Here is an 18,392-nt window from a genome sequence, read left to right as displayed (position 1 = left end):
TAAGAAACACGAGTTTAGGATATCCAAACTTTTAGATTATCCTACTTGCAGATTTATCCTAAAAATTCGTCGTTGGATCAAACCATGTAGCAAACAAACTGCAGCCCACTGAAAAGAATGGAATCCAATTCCTGACCCAGAAGTTGTACAAAGATAAAAAAACAAGTTATAGGGACTTTAAGAATTGAAGAAACCAAAGGTGATTAATCTTCACTGAATTACCTTACTACATTCTTGAATTTTATCAATGTGATCAAATGCCTCTTGAAACTCCGAATGAGATCCTGTAATTGCACATAGTTGATCCCGATTAAGCTTCATCAATTTCATCTCACGCAGCAACTGTTTTTCTTCCCGTAAAGGCATGGTCTCGTGTTCAATTCTATATTACATCTGGTATATCTATTTACAAAAATTACAACATTACAAGCCATGTACAACATTACAAGCCATGGTTTCTTGTGGGAGGCGCCACAACCCAATCATGGCTTATAAAAGAAACTTTCTCTTTGAGATTGCTCGGCAATTGAGACCACCACGTTGAGCACTACTTTCTATTTGTAGAGAGACAAACATTTCCACTTTTAATGACTTGGAAATTTTCAGTTGTGATTAAAGATGCCCTGAGCAGGAGGTTTTGTTGTCCATTCCTCTTCCACATTCGTTGTCTATTCCTCTTCCCAGAATAGCCGACCTTTCATATATTAATTTATTTTTATTTTACATTATCATAATATATTATTTATGATAAAAATAATATAACATAATATTGCAAGGGTTGATAATAATGGCATTATCATGGATTTTGATAGGAATGGAAACCAATTTACCAAATGATCGAATGGTTTTATCTAGCCATGTGGAATGACTTATATTTTAAGGCTAATGGGAGAAGTGTAATAAGTAATAGTATATTGACTTATGCTCGTATTTTAATATAATATATTAGAGATGGTAAAGGTTCATAGAATTGTTAAATTGAAATTGTTTAAGTGGAAAATTTGTATTTTGGTTTGAAATAATAATTGTTGTATTAGATTTAGGTTGTTTAGAGTTTTTGTTTTAAGTTGGTAATACATAATTAAAATAATATTTGAAATATTGAGATGATGAAAGTCCAATAGTTTACTTAACCATATCAAAGGTGTCATATGCACACCTTTTTTTACTGATGAGAAATAACATCTTCTTATCACTTACAATATAAGATGTGGCAACTATTCAAAGGATTGTTACTATATTGCTAACAATGGAAACTTTTATAATTCTACATTATCTAATGGACCTACGTATTTATGGAGCTTTTGTACGAACTCTCTAGTATGGTAAACCCTCTCAATTATAAGGTTTCACCAATGTACTAATGTTAGTGCCTCATTAAATGAACAACACTAGTACCCTAATGGCATATATATATATATATATATATATATATATATATAGATAGATAGATATAGATATATAAAATAGATCCTTATTTCATATATCCTAAATCTTAAATGAACAACCCTAGTACCATCATGTAGACATAAATCAAACCCTTTCAAACTTTTCAATGAAATATTTCTCCCAAGGGAACCATCTATTATCAAATGAAAATTGGGGATCCAAAAGTTTGGAAATGCCTTGTACAACTCAATCTCATCCAATCTTTTAATTAATTTCTTATTCAAAGTGTTTTCTAAAGTTAAAACCTAAATATAATTTAAATAAAGAAAAGAATGAATACTTTTAATAATTAAAAGCACTAATATATTTTTGACATTTTAATACTCATGATATAATTAAAGTTTTAGTTTAAAAGTTTTAAATTACAGTTTTTTTAAATTTGTTACTGAAATAATGAATAGAAAATAAATAATCTTATTATTTAAAATAATATGATTTTTTTTTTTAATTTAGAATAAAAACAAATAAAATTATGTGAGTAATATTAGAAAGCAAAATTATATTAATAATTTTAATATTAAAATTATTATTTTTAAAAAATATATTAAATTTTAATTATAAGAATTATAAATATTAATTAAACAAAATTCCAAAACATAGATTTATAGCTCAAATTCTAAACAATTATGTTGATACATAACTTTTATAAAAGTAAAAAATATATGAAATTTTCCTATGCTGTTTGGAATGGTCAATGTTTTGGAAATGGAGAAGCCTTCTGGAATTCACATCTATAATATGATATCACTCAAACCTAAAAATGCAAATAATTACATATATACATAATTATAAAAACAATAAAAAATAGGTAGCAAGGTTCGAGCGGTCCTCCACAAATGATGAAGGTCGATGGGATCCATCCATAAAATAATGACTCTGGCATAATTACATCATGAATTGGACGCGGGAAGAAAATATCAAAGCTTACTCATCATATGAATCTACAGACATTTCTCCATTGTTGAAACATAGGGCCATCCAATTTTTAGAGCATTTGTCTAAGATTTAGCTTATAGAGTCGTGTGTTTCTTTTGTAGAGTAAATAATAGATGTTGCTTCTAAATTCAAGCTTTTGTGATCCATAATGAATTAAGAAAAGCTTTTAGGTAGAAATCACATAAGAGAAGTTTTTGGCCAATGCATTGTGGTTTTATCATAAGGACAAGATGAAGAGGTAGACCATGGTAAAGGTCTCTACATTTCTCTCTATTTAAGCCTCTACCATAGTCTGCCTCTTCATCTAGTCTTGATGATGAATCAAACTTGTTGATTTGAAATGCATTGTCCAAAAATTTCTCTTATGTGATTTCTACCAAAAGACTTTTCTTAATAGAAGCATCTTGCAATATTTTAAAATATTAAAAAAATCAAATTTTCATATAGCAAACTTGAATTCCACAGCCTTGTGGCTCACAGGATGACACAACACCAAATTAATCTTTCGAATAGAGGCTTGTATAAGGATATAATAAGCACAATAATCCTCATCTTTATAGAAATCATATCGAAATGTGAGCATGCATCGAGCCTAGATTACTCATCTTGCAACCCCCATGCCTTATTGTATTTGCCTAATGACATTATGCTTTACAAGATAGTTCCAACTCTAGTTTCTTGAAGAATGATAAAAAAAAATAAGCAGTTTAAGGAAGCCTCTGGCTCGAACATTGATTAATATATAACTGACACTAGTAATGACAAATTTGTAGAAAGTAAGTGTAGGTTCCTTCTTCACTAATTTATGATAAATCAACAAAACTGAGCATGAGTCACAAGCCTCTCACCCCATCACCAAATTATTTAAACATGAAGTGACAAGAAAGAAGAAGTGTCAGAGAAATAAAGAAGTTGTTGATTTTTGTATCTCCAAAACTCAAAAATACTGAAGTCAATACATAACCTTCACCTTGAAGTGTATACCAATATGTCTGTGAGTATTCATGTTGGATTCTCTTATGTTCTTTTCTGCCAAAGTAAGACTAAACCAAGCAAAGTAATTTAATCCATCCGCACACATATTAAATGACCCATACTCAGTCGTTCACTCTATAAATGGATTTTAGTGGAAGAGGTACGATGCGACATTTGCTGATATGTTCTTGATACACGAAGGATGCAAGAGGAATGTTGCACAGATCTCACTCGATGGAAAAGGTAGGCAAAAATATGAGTTGAATTGATTCAAAAGGAAGGTCTATCGACCTAAATATTTATAGAATAAATTATGTTTTTTTTTCTAATTTTAGTATTAAATATAAAAGAACGTTTTATTTACAATTGAATTTTTTATAAATACTTTAATTTATTTTGGAATATTAATTAATGTATTTAAAAATTGTATATAAATAACAAATTTAATTAAAATATTAAATATATTAAATATTGAATAAATAAATAACATTATGTTTTTTTTTAAGCTTAAGAGTACCTTTCATTCATTCATCTATAAACAAGCAGGTTAGAAATATATAAGTTGTTCGGTGGCCTCAACCTGCCAAGCGGGAAACCTGGTTTGTTGGCCGCCGAATCACATTATAAGCCATCGAAAACATAAATAGTTTGTGTCTATTTAACCAATCCTTATAAGGCCGATAGTCTAGAAACCAACTAGTAAGCATAAAAAGGTAAACATAAATACTACCTGACATATACAACCAATATTAAGTTAAAATTAACAGGAAAAACTTCGATCAACTAACGATTCCACCGAAGCAGGAACTTTAGCACTTGATCCTGGCAATTCAGATTGCGGTAGACATGGGATATGTTGCTCAATGCAGCCTAGGCGAGCGTTATGATTCTGCGACTGAAGTTGAATATGATGGAGCTCTTTTTCAATGTCTCAGAAATAGAAAATTTTAGGGGCGAATGTTCGCCATTTGGCGAAATTAAGGGGTTTTAAATTTTTAGTGGGCGACCCATTTTCAAGAATAGGTTTTATTTAAGTGAATCCTATGGGCCAAAGGCCCAAATACCATATTTATAAAAGAGGTATGGTAAATTAATAAAAATATAAATAAACGAGAGGCATGGTAAAAAAAATAAAACATTTTTTTTTATATTTACTCCATAAGTCACCTTATATTTACGAAAACTCAAAAAATGTGTTATATTTAGGTGAAACCTATGGGAAAAATACTATGGGACAAATACCATGGACTAGATTGTTATTAATACCATGTAAAAAAACATTATTAACCCTAATATTAGTATTAATAAAAATAAAAATGGCACATGGTATTGACCCATGGTATTCACCAAAATGGCACATGGTATTGACCCATGGTATTCGCCTCGAATGTAGCCTATTTAAATGGGAGAATTAAACCAACATAGATCCATCTTTACTCTGGATCTACGAGAGGTATCAAATATCATGATATGAAAACTAGCATAGAGTGAAAAAATATTTGATCCAATCAAGAGTAAAAATGGATGTTGTAATTTAATATATGTTAAACATTTTAGCTTGGTTAAAATAAAAAATAAAATAAAAATCAACTATTTATATTTTTAATTTTGTATAAATTACTAATAGTAATTTTTAAGCTCTTATGATAACCCATGGTATTGACCCATGGTAATACCATGGTATTCATGTGAGCATAGACTATTTAAAGGGGAAATTCTATCATCTTAGATCCATCTTAATTCTGGGTCTACCAAGTGCTCAGAGGGATAAATAGATTTCATCCCCCTAAGAGTGGTAGATGTGGAGTTAAGATGGATATAGGTTGGTTTTTATGATAATGAAGATATTAAATAGACTTAGGAAATTATATTGTAAAAACATCTTAAGGTGAATGGTTAAAGCATAGACATTAGACAAGTATATTTGTATACTTCTGTTTTAAACTGAAACAAATCCAGGGCTAAAAGGATGGTTAAAGCATAGACATTGGACAAGTATATTTGTATACTTCTATTTTAAACTGAAACAAATCCAAGGCTAAAAGGAATGGATTGATTGCACTAGTCATCCTTCTATAACTTTCCAACATATGCTGGAGTAAACAAATTGTAATTTGGGTAATTTTTGTAATTGCAAATGGGAACATACTTGTGTATTGGTAGGGTGGTTATGAGGTCCCTAGAAGTGATGAATTTGAATATTTCTTGGTTTTATATATAGTATTAGGTTTTTTCTCATGCTTTCTGTGAATGGCACGGGTGAATTTTATCCTACATCCACTAGGTTATCGATATGTAATTTTGGTAATTTTGATTCCAAAATATATTTTAAAGAAATGCAATGATTTCATTTGTGTATTCAATAAACACAAGATTTTATAATTGAGTAAAATATTCACCATGCCTGGTGAGATATTCACCAAAAAATTATATATACATATCATATTATTGATAAAATCGCCTTCCATTTTTCCTAAATACCATGGAGATTCGCCTGTTTATTATACATGTAAATTTGGGGGGTTTTGAAAATTTTCCCTGGTCTCAGAGGCCCGACTAGGGATCAATTTATGTTTTTGTGTTGCTGGTCGCAACCATTGCTTTGAACACTATGCATTTCATTAACTAGAAGAGATGGAAAAACTATCTAAATAGGGTGAAATGACCACGAGTTTACCTAGGGTTTGTGATTAGCTCCCCCAAATCTTCGGCTGATGGATCAAGCTCAACTTTCGCATTCAACTCTGCCTCCCAGGTCGCGATCAACAGGTTCACTTGTGCCTCGGTCCCTTCACAAAATGATTGAATTGTGGCCTGAAGAAGCTCAAAGTTAATTTTCTGACACCTCTACTACGCAGTCCTATGCCACACAGTCCCCTATTGTGTAGTACTCAACTGCACAATACTTTTCCACTTAATACTCTATTACACAGTCCAATTGAAATATGAACCAACTTCTTTACCTTTTCCTTCCTGGTGTCTATGACCCCTTTTGCCTCGGCCTGAGGCTACATAACGAGGCTGACACTTCACCATATCTACCAATGTCAAGCCCCCTTTCTTCACCCTTCTCCTACCTTCTCACACTAAAAAACCAACCCACTGTACAAAGGCACCCCTGAGCCTTGAGTTTGGAAACATCATGAGAAAAAACTGGAAACCACTAAATGTGCCCATACGAGAAAGGATGTTGCCAAGAAATATAAAAATCGAAATTACATGGTCACGAAGGCCAATATTACGAGTCACAGAAACTGCTAATTTAACCAGTGTTTCCTTTCCCCTCTAGACTCAAGGCTTATCACGAGTATCAACCTCGAACCTAGGATACAAAGGTAGCATTATAACATACTAGACTTTATACATAAAGCTCGAACAGAGATAGGGACCAGCGTTGTGAACCTATAAACATCAAACTTAGGCTCTCTGAGAAGATGAGGACCCAATTTTATATGACGGTCAGATGTTCTTAACTCCATATCCACTCCCACCACTTGTAGGCGCCGAGGGTTACCACCCTTCACATCGTGCATCTTCCATGATCAATGATGCTTCATGTTATCTCAGTGAATAAGTATGTGCATGCATGAGGGATACCACCCACCATGCTAAACTAATAAAGGCTATGTCATATCAATCAAACCCAAGCGAACCTCCAACTATTTCGCACACCAATCAGAGATTTTGATTAGGAGTTAGGTCCCGGTTTAGAATCAGAGTCAATTGGTTCTCATCAGATGGGATAGCAACACTCTGGAAGGGATACATGTCCAAGGATCCAAGTGAAAAATTGGTCTCCAATTCCCCCAACACATGGTGTATTGCACTGCCTACTAGGTCATTAGTAGTTGTGGGCATGGGGTAGGTGGCCACATAATTAACCTATGGTGGGGGTGATACTATTTTCACATAAGAACCATTTAGGGATGATGGTTGATTGGGAGTTGATTAAGAACCAATGAATATAAGTTGATCAATGATCACATTGCTTTTGTCATGCGGGAAAAACATCAGTCGAAAGAGAGAAGTAAGAGCTCCCATGACATAAACATAGTCATGTCCAAGGAGTAGATTAAAATCCAAAGGGCCTTGGACAACCATCATGTCTATATAGACAATCTTTCCTCCTAAACTAATAAGTAACTTATGAAGGATCCCTAACGATTGATTGGCTCCTCTGTTAAAAGCTAACACATTCTAGGTGACGGGGACAAGATGAGGAGAACTCAAATCTTGCCAAGAGGTCAAGGAAAAAATGCTAACAAATTTTCCCTCGTCTATGATTGTGCTAGGTATGGCCATATGATAAGCCTGTACTGTAATCTAGAAAGGCACATAAACCGAAAGGTATTATCCTGCCAGTTGACTCCAATTAAAAGAAGTGAATAAACTGCTCGGACGGGGTGTCATAGGAACCTGAGAGCTTCCCTCTTGCTTGATGGGAATAGAAGAAATTATCTCATGCACCTTAGGAATATGAGGATTCACCGCCAGTTCATTCAAAATTGAAGAAACAAAAAGAGCTTGAAAAGTATGAGGCTCACTCTCAACCGGAAAGGTACAACTAACTGAAGGTAGATTTAAGTCTACAATTTTCTCAAACCAATGGTTGGCCGAGAATGGACTCACGAAACTCACATTCAGAGAGAATGGGGTTGATCAAAGATGACTTTTGATAAATCAGTAGATCAACTAGTGAAGGATCAGGGGAAAGATTTCGATACCCAGTCGGAAGATGAGGTTGAGAAACTTTAAGGATTTTTAACTCTTTGGAAGCTTCATCCATAAGAGGACAAAGGTGAATGGGATGGCTACCTTCACAAAAATTACAAGGAAATTTGAATTTTCCCTTTTTTCCATGAGCTTGACTAGTTGAGGGTTTATCACCAACATGATCGCTAGAGGATGATGACAAAGGTCGATATGAACCTATGGACCACACTTCTAAGACCTTGGGAATACTAGTTGCCATTTTGTTGACAAGGTTAATCCTAGCTATGGATAGAGCTGATCCCTCTAGCCCAATGAGTGGGTCTAGCAACTAAAGGGACAGCCAACTAGACACATTCCTAGATTACGATTGAAAAATAGAACAAGAGAGATGGTCTACCTTGCTTTGATGCTAACCCGATCTCCTTTATTGAGATCCTAGAATCACTTGTGTCATAGACCCATTCCTGCTTCTTTCAGCACTTATGTACCTGCACAAGTATCTGAGAGACAACAAAGCATACTAAGACTAATGAAAAATCCAATAATAATCTATTTAGTTAATCAATGAAAGCCAAACAAATACATACATGAACATATATATTGGGAATATCAACCAACAAGTGTATTAGTATTTAAAGAATAAAGGGGAAGCTTGCAACCATAGCCTTGATTTTGGAAAGCTCTCCTTGAGTGGTAATCCAAGTCCAAGCCAAGAAACTCTCCAACACCCGCACAAGCTCAGCATAGGGGTGCAAATGGAAATAGATCAACCCAGCCTCTAACCTAACCAACCATTTCGGAATGGGAGAAGATGAATTTATAGACTGGTAGAGGGAGTTAGGACTTCTCCAAAGATAGGATTAGGCCCACATCACAAGGAGGTAGTTCATAGAGATAAAGCACAGAGGTAAAAATGGGAGGATTTGACCTCATCTATGCGAACCCACCTCTAGCTCGTCGCTCTAGAAGCTTCTCATCCTCTTTGGGAAAACTTCCTTTTTGAGACCATTGTGAGTATGAGAGAGAACAGAGTGATGCCATCACTAGCTTAACAATGTGCAATAGGTTATCATCACGATTTTGAGATTCATAAGGGCAATGACTCTTATTTTAGGGTTACAAGAGCTATTTCTTCAAGGAAAGCTCCAGATATTTTCCAAGAAAAGTTAAAGGAGGGATCTGAGTTGGATACATGGATGAGTATATTGTAATGATAATGTTTTAGGCACTTCAGGGTATGTCACAGGGGAGTGCAAGAGGCATGACAAAATACTGTGTAACAATACCTTATGACAAAGTATCACATATGTTTACGCCAAACATAATAATTTTTTCATTTGTGTTTTTTTATTTGGTTTGCTCTTAGGCCTAGTTTTGAACCTTTTGGTTCGATACCATGTGTAACAAACCTCCCGTATACTCACTGGTAAGAGAAAGGAGTTGAACAATGGTGGAAGAGAAAGGAGAATTTTGAAGGTATAAATTAAACATCTTTTCCGTTACCAATCTAATTTTAGATATATGGAAACATTTGTAATTGCTTCCTACGATTCAGTTGGAGTGTGTACTTTTGCAGTTGTTGAATGAAAAAAAGACTAGACAGACCTCGATACAATCAAGTATCTACTGGAGCCAACAATTTTCTATCCCCTTAAAAACTTTAATCCATTTCTAGGAAGAGGGACTCTATCTTGGTTGTGAAAGTGATTAGGACCTTCCTCCCTGTTAAAATTGGATGGGCCATTGCAGCGAAGAAAATGTAATATATTGGTTAGAGAAAAATCTTTTGGTTATCCCTTGGTTAAGATTGTCCCTTGGTTAGAGCAAAATCTTTTGGTTATCCTCCAAAATCATTTTAGTGGTACACTACACACATCTTGGAAAATATATTTGGGGTACATCCCCCACTACTTCCATAAATAAGTAAGTTTTTTTTTTTGTTGAAGCAAGAATTGAACCTTTTATTTCATTAAACCGTAAATAAAATACATAAAATACAACATTCCTTGAAAATTTGTGGCCTAAGGAGAAAACCTAACACTAACTATTAACGGGCCAAAGGCAAAAGCCCAAACCCCTACAACCAAACCTCAAAACTCTCTAGAGAAATATAGTGTGGAAACCGTGTAACAAAAACTAGAGTCAGACCCGAAGAGGAACATATGTGCCAATATTTGTAGATTTCATGTCCACAAAACTCACAAACCCTCGAATATGTAGAATGTGTAAAAAGTTGCTTCCCGCCAAGAATGTTATGCTTCCTGCCTTTTACCTGACTTGCATCTTTAACCTCAACCGTCGATCCTTTTCGCCCGATCCCATGGCTGTGGTCCATATCATTGTGCAGAGAAGCACGACACCCATATGGACCCACCAACAAGCTCTATGAATCCGATCCGTAGATTTGCCTTGCCAGATCCGATGGTTGGGGATCATATTACACTGGTCAACATCACCGAACAATAACGTTCAATGAGGGCAGTGTTCCATCCAACCCCATTGCCACGTGGAGCTCACAGAATGAAATCGCTCCCAAAAAAATAAAATCCACTTGCTGCTTACAAAGCTTGTGATCACTAAGAAACCACCTTGGACTCGGTATTGCGAATAGATAAGAAAAACCTCAGGTTTTGAGGCCACCAAGAGTTTCTGATTTCTGACCTCTAGCTGTGTCAACTATGCCCGAAGAGGAACATATGTGCCAATCTTTGTTCATTTCATATTCGAAAAACTCACAAACCTGCGAATCTGTAGAATGTGTAAAAAGCTTCTTCCCGCCAAGAACATTATGCTTTCCGCCTTTTACCTGACATGTATCTTTAACATCAACCGTCGATCCTCATCGCCCAATCCCACAACTGTGGTCCATATCGCTATGCAGAGAAGCATGATGTTTACCCATATGGACCCACCAAGATGTTTGATGAATCCCATCCATTGATTCACCTTACCATATCTGACGGTTGAGGATCATATCGCACTGGTCAACATAACCAAACAATAACATGCGATGAGGACGGTATTCCATCCAACCCCACTGCCATGTGAAGCTCACTGAATGGAATCGCTCCCAAAAAAGAAAAACCACTTCTCGCTTTCAAGGCTTGCGATCACTGAAAAACCACCTTGGATGCATGTTGCGAATAGATAAGAAAAACCACAGGTTTTGAGGCCACCGAGAGTTTTCGATTTTTGGCCTCTCACTGCATCTACTCTGCCTGACCTAAAATGCCCGGGTTGCAACCTCTAGGATCCGCTATGAATGAATTAACCCAGGTCAGAAAAAATAGTCTCTTGATTTTCCTGATGCTACTGTCAGTCGCTAAGGGCTCTGGATGAACAACCCTCCTTCAACCGGACATCCATTAGCTCCTCCCACTAGTAGCAGAGATCAATATGCCTATTTCAAACCCCCTCATTTGCAAGCCAATCTTCCATTTTGTTGGCTTCCCTATGAACATACACCAATCCGAGGGTTCTCAGTGTTTTTTGGTGTGCTTGGATTCTTTGGTAGACTTGCAGAAGCACCAATGTTCTGAGATTTTCTCAGAAGCAGCTCCAACATTTATTCTTTTTACTGAGTTAATAACCAGTTCTGAATTAGCCTCAATGATGACAGTTTGAATGTTGTACTTGAGTAGTATTTCCGAGCATATTTCCATCGCCATGAGCTCAGCCATATTGTTAGCAGCTTTGCCAAGATAACTATGGAAGATGACATGTATATTTCCTTCCTCATCCTTTAAAATCCCTCCATAACCTGCTTCTCCCAGATTGCCTTTTGAAGCCCCATCTATGTTGAATTTTAAAAACCATGAGAGGGGGGTTACCAAGAATACTTTTTTGTTGAGGTTTTCTTGATTATCTGCATATAACTCAGAGGGGTATTAGCCTTGAGCTCTAATTTCTTCAATATTCTTGCCTCTATTTGTTCAATACGTTTACCTGTAGCTTCTCCCAAGAAATGAACAGTTTCTTTGAGTTTTTTAAGGACTAGTTTTAGGATGTTACTCACCAGACTCATTTGCTCCTTGAAAATCCTATTGTTACGCTCTTTCCAGACATTCCAAATTAAGAATATTGGGGTTAGCCTTCCGGTAGAGTTGATGATCTCATTATCTGAGAAACTTTTCCTCCAATTCCTCAAAGTGGTTGTTGTTGGCATTATGGTTGGCATTATGGCTAAAGTGTTGTCCTTGATGGCAACCCATTCAGGTGATAGATCACAGTACTTCAAGTCAGCAGCAAAGATTGATGATCAGCTATCAAATATTGAAGAAAATAAGGGGTACGTAGGTACACCTTGCATAAGGTGCGTACACGCAGGTAAGTATTACATAAAGTGTGTACATACCCGCAGTTATCCTGTTCAGGAGGTGCGTACCCCCAGTGCACACATTTCAAGGCAAAGAAATTCACATGTGGGGGTTTCTTATGTTTTACTCTTGGTATTTAGCTGACGGTATTGTGTTATTATGGTGTCGGCTCGTGGTATTGATCCATGATTTAAGGAAGAGCTTTCCTATATAAAGCAAAGGAGATCATTTGGCTTGAGCACGCTTTGGGTTGAATATCTTATGAGGGCTAGATCTGACATATTATGATCTCTCTTGGGAGTATGTCTAGATCTAAATAAGGCGAATCTATTGATGGATCGAGATCTCTTTGGCGCATGTTCAGATCTGTAGATCTGACTGTCTGGGTTATTTCTGAAATCTTGAATTCATCTATGCCCGAAGGTACGCAGGTACAGTGAAAGAAAAGTGCGTACATACGCAGGAACGAAGCGTTTTAGGTGCGTACATACGCAGGCACAGAAGGGTTGCAGGTGCGGAGGTCCGCAGGTAGTTCAATGGACTCAGAGCGAGGTACGTAGGCTAGCAGTTGAGCAGGGTGCGTACATAAGAAGGCTAGCAGTTGAGCAGGGTGCGTACTGTAAGCAGGCAAGCAGTTGAGCAGGGTGAGTACAGTAAGCAGGCCAGCAGTTGAGCAGGGTGCTTACGTAAGCAGGCTAGCAGTTGAGCAGGGTGCTTACTTCTCTTAAAATCTTTGTTTATCATTGTTGTGTTCTGGGTTTGGTCCTATCGTTGTTGATCTGGTTACTACAGTTGACTCGGTGATTCTCTTATACTTGATGATTATTTGATGCTTATGGATCCAGTTTGAAAATTTATGAAAAGTGGTCCTTGTAAGAAAAGAAGTAGGGGGTTGTAGCTCCCTTCCAGGAGAGACTGGAAAACGAGAGAGAGAGTTGTAGCTCTCTGCAGGTTTCAGCCTGCGTACTGGTAAAGGACTGCACCAGTACAAAACCATTGTAAAAGGAGTTTCTAATTTGAAAGAAGATAGAGACATATTGCAACAGGTGGTTTTCACCCACATTGGGTTTCCACCTTACATCTTGTGTTCTTTGGTGTGACTATCTATTTTCTTTTGTTCATGCTCATTATTTTATGGTACTGACATGCAAAAATAATTCAAAGAACAAATAAAGAAGATTCATTAAAAGAATTAGATAATACTGATTCACCCCCCTCTCAGTATTATTTCCAACAAATGGTATCAGAGCAGGTCCTTCAGAGAAGCTTGATCGCTTGAAGGTAGATCGTTCATCATGAGCAACTACGAAATAGAAGCATCAATTAGGCCACCGGTTTTTGATGGGACAAACTTCAATTATTGGAAGGTAAGAGTTACTGCCTATCTTCAATCTCTTGGTATAGAAGTTTGGGACATCATAGAGACAGGCTACGCTTTTCCTTCAGCTACTCCTACAGATGCAGCCGAGAAAAAGAAGTATGAAACAAATGCGAAAGCAGTCAGTACTCTATTAGGATGTATATCTCAATCAGAATTCATGAAGGTAATGCACTATAAATCCGCAAAAGAGATATGGGACAAAATTGTCACGAGCTATGAAGGAGATGAACAGGTAAAGCGTGCTAAACTTCAAACTCTCAGAATTAAGTATGAGACTCTCAAAATGTATAATTATGAAAGTGTGGCTAACTATTTTCTTCGGGTAGATGAGGTTGTTAGCTGTATGAAAAATTTGGGTGAAGAAATAAAAGAGGCTATTGTGGTTGAAAAAGTTCTAAGATCATTGTCCCCCAAGTTTGAATCTAAAGTATCTGCAATAGAAGAAAAGGAAAATCTACGAATTCTTACTATGTCTCAGCTACATGGAATTCTAACTGCTTATGAAATGAGAAAGGGAGGTCCATCAGACAGAAGAGAAGCTGCTTTCAAGGCATCAGACAAAGGAAATTATTATGAAGCAAGCCATGTCCCAGAAGAAGAGGAAGAAGAATCAAATTTTCTCAGAAATCTTCAAAGGGGTTCTGGAAGGTTCAGAGGTAAGTTACCTTTTAAATGCTTTGCTTGTGGAAGAGTAGGTCATTATGCTGCAAAATGTCCTTATAAGGATAAAGGAAAGGAACCTGCTAGATGGAACAAGAAACAGAATGCAAATAAGAAAAGCTACTACACTCATGAAGATAGTGATGGTCTATCAAATAGTGATGAAGATGAACAAGGTAATGAATATAAGTTGTTAATGGCATTTGAAGATGATGATTATATGGATGCTATAGATGTGGATAAACTTTATGATGAAATTACTAGACTCAAGAGATGTATAGAAGAAAAGAACATGATCATTGATACTCTACAATTTCAAATTGATGAAAAGGAAAAACATATTGAAAAATTAGAAGATGAAATTGTTGGTCTTAGAAAAGAGATTGAGAAAACAAAAGCTATTAATCTCAAGTTTGTCAAAGGATCTGAAACTTTGGATGAGATTATCAATGTGCAGCGGTCTCCACTAAACAAGACAGGTCTGGGCTATAATGGAGAAACTTCTCAAGCATCCACCTCAAAAAGTTATCTTGATGCAGCAAGAAGAAATGAGCAAAAGCACAATGAAGATCATCAGGTAAAGCAGGGACGGATTACAAACAAAAACTATCAAGGGCAATCCATCTTAAGGGCAAACAAAAGCTACAACTAGCCACAGGTAAAATCTTCTCAGTTTGGTTCAAGAATAGATGACAATAGAAATTACGATCAATTGGCTGGTAGATTCGATAACCGCAGAAGTTTCTTCAATGGACAATGCTTTTCTTGCCATAACTTTGGTCACAAAGCAGCTCAATGTGTTGCATATAAAATGATCATGACTAGGGAAGCTCAAAAACAAAGAAGTATGACGGGGATTACAAAAAGGACCTATAACAACTTTTCGGTTCTTGAAAATGAAGTTGAATGTTCTATTTGCAATAACTTTGGTCATGAAGACTCTGAATGCAGGAGCAGGTTTCAGCAGAAAAAGGAACAAGCCTCAAGCACCAAAACATGGAGAATAAAGGAACCTCAAACAGAAAGATGTGGGATAGCATTCTATGCAGAGGGACAGGAAAATCTATGGTACATTGACAGTGGATGTTCGAAGCATATGACAGGTGATAAAGAAAAACTTGAGTCTTATTCTACTCTAGAAAAGGGAAAGAAAGTCTCTTTTGGAAATGATACTCCTGCAACTATAAAAGGAAAAGGCATTGCTCGGTTAAAAGAAAAGGTCAAGGCTGGAAATGTTTTGTATGTTGATGGATTGAAGCATAATCTTCTAAGTGTCAGCCAGATGTGTGATCAAAGAACCGAGGTTATATTCAGATCAAATGGATGTCTTGTTCGTGATCTTGATACAGGTAAAACAGTGATCAAAGGCAAAAGAACTCCAAATAATCTGTACATATTTGAAGAAGGACAACAAAAATGCTATCTGAGCAAGGATGATGAGCACTGGTTTTGGCATCGGAGGTTGGGACATCTAAGCTTTCCACAAATAAGGAAAGCATTCAAATATCAGGCAGTTCACGATCTTCCAGATATCAAAATATCTGACAACACCATATGCAAATCATGTCAGTTTGGAAAACAAACCAGAACTAACTTTCCAGAGAAAGAAGGATCAGCTAGCATGCCTCTTGAGCTAGTACATACAGATACATGCGGTCCTTCCAGGAAAAGAACACCTCGAGGAGAAGAATACTTGATATTATTCATTGACGATTTCTCCAGGTTTGTCTGGTTAGGACTTATGAAGCACAAAGATGAAGCATTCGAAAAATTCAAATCCTTCAAAGCCTTGGTTGAAAATGAATCAGGTCAAAAAATTAAGTGCCTCAGATCCGACAGAGGTGGGGAATTTACTTCAAATGAATTTTTCGATTTCTGTGAAGAACATGGGATAAGAAGAGAATTCTCTACAGCAAGAACTCCTCAGCAAAATGGAGTTGTGGAAAGAATGAACAGAACATTCCAACAAATGGCTCGTGCTATGCTTGATGAGTCAGGAACTCCCGCAACTTTCTGGGGTGAAGCTGCACATGCTGCAGTTGTTATTCTCAACAAAACAAATGTTCGAGTGAACAGCACTCAAACTCCTCATGAGATGTGGAGTCGTAGGACTCCTTCAGTAAAACACTTCAAAATCTTTGGGAGTAAATGCTATATCAAGAATACTGATGAGCAGCTTGGCAAACTTGAACCTAGAGGAGATGAAGGCATTCTTCTTGGTTACTCTCCACATAGCAAAGCATACAAATGCTACAATAAAAGACTTGGCAGAATTGTTGACAACATTGATGTAGTGGTTGATGAGAAGGGATACATTCCTAGGCAAGTACATCATAAAGACATCGAAGAAGATGAAGGCTACCCCCAATGACAGAATGATGAAGAAGAAGAACCTCAAGAAGAACCTCAAGAAGAACCTAAGGAGCAAACAAGAATAGAAGAAAAGACTCCATCCAGATATGTTCAGAAGAACCATCCAGAATCTCAGATTATGGGGCAGAAAGAAGCAGGTGTACAAACAAGAAGAACAGTTGCAGAAGCTTCAAGCTATTTGGCATTACTCTCCTCTACTGAACCACAAAATGTGAAAGAGGCATGCAAAGATGAATGTTGGGTGAAAGCAATGGATGAAGAACTTGAGCAGATCGAAAAGAACAACACTTGGGAGCTGGTTCCTAGACCAAAAGATAAGAATGTTATCGGGACAAAATGGGTCTTCAAAAACAAATTGAATGAAAATGGAGAAGTAATTAGAAACAAAGCCAGACTTGTTTGTAAAGGGTATGCACAGCAAGAAGGAATAGACTTTGAAGAAACCTTTTCTCCTGTTGTAAGACTTGAGGCCATCCGAATGTTCCTTGCTCTCTCAAGTTTTCAAAACTTCAAAGTATTTCAAATGGACGTGAAATCAGCCTTTCTGAATGGAGACTTGGAAGAAGAAGTGTACATTGAACAGCCAGATGGGTTCATTCTTGGAAATGATCCAAATCTTGTATGCAGATTGAAAAAGGCTCTCTATGGTCTCAAACAAGCTCCAAGGGCTTAGTACTACCATTTGGACAAATATCTTCATCAACAAGGCTTTTCAAAAGGATCGGCAAATAGCAATCTTTATATAAAAGTTGAAAATGACAAATTGCTAATAATTGTTGTGTATGTAGATGACATTATTTTTGGGAGCAATGAAGAAGCTATGAGTCAAAACTTTGCCTTGGTCATGCAGAAAGAATTTGAAATGTCCTTGCTAGGAGAACTGACATATTTCCTTGGTTTGCAAATCCAACAAAAAGAAGGAGGAATCTTTTTATCTCAAACCAAGTATATCAAACAGATTTTGAAGAAATATGGTATGGAAGATGCAAAACCAGTATGTACACCCATGGTCACAGGATGTAGCCTCAGTGCAAATGATGAATCTGCAGCAGTACATCAACCAACCTACAGATCTATGATTGGAAGTTTACTTTATTTGACAGGTACCCGACCAGACATCATGCATGCAATTGGAATAGTTGGAAGATTTCAGGCAAATCCAAAGGAGACTCATCTTCAGGCAGTGAAGAGAATTTTCAAATATCTTCAAGGGACTCAAAATTATGGCTTATGGTATCCTAGAGATACAGATCTTACACTTCATGCTTATACAGATGCAGATTGGGCCGGAAGCGTGGATGACAGGAAAAGCACAAGTGGTGGTGCGTTCTTTATGGGTTCCAGACTGGTATCTTGGTTCAACAAGAAACATAGTTCGATTGCCTTGTCTACAGCTGAAGTTGAATATGTTGATGTTGCATCTTGTTGCACCCAACTACTTTGGATGATGCAGACTTTGCGGGATTTTCAAATCACTTGTACACCACCAATCCCCATCTTATGTGATAACACAAGTGCAATCAGCATCTCAAAGAATCCTGTTATGCATTCAAAAACCAAGCACATACCATTCAAGTACCATTTTCTCC

This window comes from Pinus tabuliformis, chromosome 1_1 (assembly GCF_031772625.1).
Source record: "Pinus tabuliformis cultivar Carrire ecotype Pingquan chromosome 1_1, CPIR1, whole genome shotgun sequence".
In the NCBI taxonomy this organism is placed as follows: Eukaryota; Viridiplantae; Streptophyta; class Pinopsida; order Pinales; family Pinaceae; genus Pinus; species Pinus tabuliformis.
This window is presented reverse-complemented; position numbering follows the sequence as displayed.